Source organism: Mandrillus leucophaeus, unplaced genomic scaffold, assembly GCF_000951045.1.
Source record: "Mandrillus leucophaeus isolate KB7577 unplaced genomic scaffold, Mleu.le_1.0 Scaffold882, whole genome shotgun sequence".
Lineage (NCBI taxonomy): Eukaryota > Metazoa > Chordata > Mammalia > Primates > Cercopithecidae > Mandrillus > Mandrillus leucophaeus.
Genome location: NW_012109608.1, coordinates 1,013,853 through 1,016,918, shown reverse-complemented (window position 1 = coordinate 1,016,918; position 3,066 = coordinate 1,013,853).

Below are 3,066 nucleotides of genomic sequence, written 5' to 3'. Positions count from 1 at the left end.
TAAAAGATCCTTTAGTACTGGTGCTCGGACAGTGTTTTACAAAACAGAAAGATTATGCAATACTTAATATTTGGTAACAATTTTTAGTACATAGTATTTTATTACTTTATGTAATAAACATTCTGAAAAATAAATTCTGTCATTATGATATAACTTATGATCCTCCCCCTAACATGGCTATGTTCTCTAATTATTTGTTTGTAAGTAAAATCATAATAGTTATTATAATCACAAGTAATACTAGTTTTAATCATAATATGCATATAATTTTGAATCCTGATTTTTCTACTTAAAAGTATATAATGACCATGTTACTATCTTGCCACATAATTTTCATAATCATCATTTGAAAACTGTACATTGTACTTAATCATATGGATATACCATAAATCACAAACCACAGCTATACCACATTATCCTAGGCAATGTTCCTGTAATCTATTTGAACATTTTTATTGTTCAGAAAATAACATCAAATAAATCTGATGGACATGAGTTCTTCCCTTAGAAGAGTAAGCCAAGCTGGGACTTAAAGTATGTTTGCTCTAGAATCTAGACTGGCCTGTAGGATTGACAGGCAAGTTGGCCAATGGTGTATGTGTACTGAGAAACAAGGGCAGCCCCTTCGAGAAGCCCATTCTCTAGGAAAAGTGAGCTTGGGACTCAGATAATGCTTGAGTCCTGGAGAGGGACAAAAGTTCTAAGTACAACAATTGGTCAGTTAATTCACTTGTCTGATGAACAGCTGTGAGGCCTGTTTCACCAAATATTGATGAGATGTTGTGATCACCAGCCACACTAATTTAGGATCCCTGTATCTCAAGAAGAGGAGAAGGCTTTTTCTACCTCCAGGTCCTCATCACTCCAAGGACCCAATGAAGTATAGCTTCAATAGTGTCAGCTGCAGGTGGCACCTGTGGCAGTAGCAGCCCTTAGGTGCCTTCCATAGCTACTGGCAGCAGACATTTCTGCTGGGAGATGGAGCCAGAGCCAGAGAGAACCATGTACTCCATGTGGTTGTGCAAATTCCTGGTGTTTGAAAGCAACCCTCACACAATTTCCCAAAATAATGAGGGAAACCCTTGTGGGCTGTCTAGCCTTTGGGACAGACATTTTTTTTAAAAAATGCTATTTGTTACTGTTAATATAGGGTCTAAATTACCCTCTGGGTTAGCGAAAACTAGGAAAAAATGAATTGAACTTTATAATTGTTATGCTAGGAGGGAGGGCACATAGACATTTACTATACTGTTCTCTACCTGTTTGAAATATTTCGCTTAAAAGATAAAATCACAGTGCAAGTAAACATGCTTTAATAGAAGGAGCATAAATATGGCAAATTTACACAAAGTATTTTCCTTCCTTCTTTCCTTCCTTCCTTCCTTTCTTCCTTCTTTCCTTCCTTCCTTTCTTTCTTTTCTTTCTTTTCTTTCTTTCTTTTTGAGACAGAGTCTCACTCTGTCACCCAGGCTGGAGTGCACTGGTATGATCTCGGCTCACTGCAACCTCTGCCTCCCGGGATCAAGCAATTCTCCCACCTCAGCTTCACAAGTAGCTGTTTACAGTAGGGATTACAGGTGTGTACCACCATGCCCAATTAATTTTTGTATTTTTAGTAGAGATGGGGTTTCACTATGTGGGCCAGGCTAGTCTTGAACTCCCAACCTCAGGTGATCTGCCTGCCTAATTGTAGATGATACAAACAAATGGAAAAACATCCCATGAATTGGAATAATCAATATCATTAACATAACCATACTGCTCAAAACAATCTACAGATTCAATGAAATCCCTATCAAGATACCAACATCATTTTTCATGGAATTATAAAAAACAATTCTAAAACTCATATGGAACAAAAAAGAGTCCAAATAACCAAAGCAGTCCTAAGCAAAAGAACAAAGCTGGAGGCATCACATTGCCTGATTTCAAATTATACTATAAGGCTACAATAATCAAAACAGCAAAGTCCTGGTATAAAGCCAGACACATAGATTAATGGAACAGAATAGATGACACAGACATAAGATCACATCTTTACAGTTAATTGATCTTTGACAAAGCCAGTAAAAACATACACTGGGGAAAGGACACCCTTTTCCATAAATGGTGTTGGGAAAATAGATTCACTATATGCAAAAGAATGGAACTGAACTCCTATCATTGTATACAAAAATCAGCTCAAGATGAATTAAAAACATAAAAGTAAAACCTGAAACTATAAAAATACTAGAAGAAAACCTAGGGAAAACTCTTCTGCACAGTGGTCTAGGCAAATTACTTATGACTAAGACCTCAAAAGTGTAAGCAATAACAACAAATGAATAGGGCCAGGCGAGGTGGCGAGCGCCTGTAATCCGAGCACTTTGGGAGGCCAACGTGGGTGAACTGCCTGAGCTTAGGAGTTCAAGACCAGCCTGGGCAACACAGTGAAACCCTGTCCCTACTAAAATGCAAAAAAATTAGCTGGGCATGATGGCATGTACCTGTAATCCCAGTTACTTGGGAGGCTGAGGCAGGAGAATTTTTTGAACCCAGGAGGCAGAAGTTGTAGTGAGCCGAGATCACCCCTTTGTACTCCAACCTGGGTGACAGAGTGAGACTCCGTCTTAAAAAAAAAAAAAAAAAAAAAAGACAAATGGGATATAATTAAACTAAATTAAACTAAAAAACTTCTGCATAGTATAGGGTGAATAGAAAACCTGCATAATGAGAGAACATTTTTGTAAACTATTCATCCAACAAGAGACTAATATCCAGAATCTACAAGAAACTCAATTCAACAAATACAAAATAAAATAATCTCATTAAAAATGAGCAAAAAATATGAATAGACATTTCTCAAAAGAAGACATACAAATTCCCAAAAGGTGTATGAAAATTCTCAACATCACTAATCATCATAGAAATGCACATTAAAATGAGATATCATCATACCTTAGTCAGATGGCTATTATTATTTTACTTTTTATTTTGTTTGAGACGGAGTCTCGCTCTGTCACCCAGGCTGGAGTGCAGTGGTGCGATCTCAGCTCACTGCAACCTCCGCCTCCTGGGTTCAAGCGA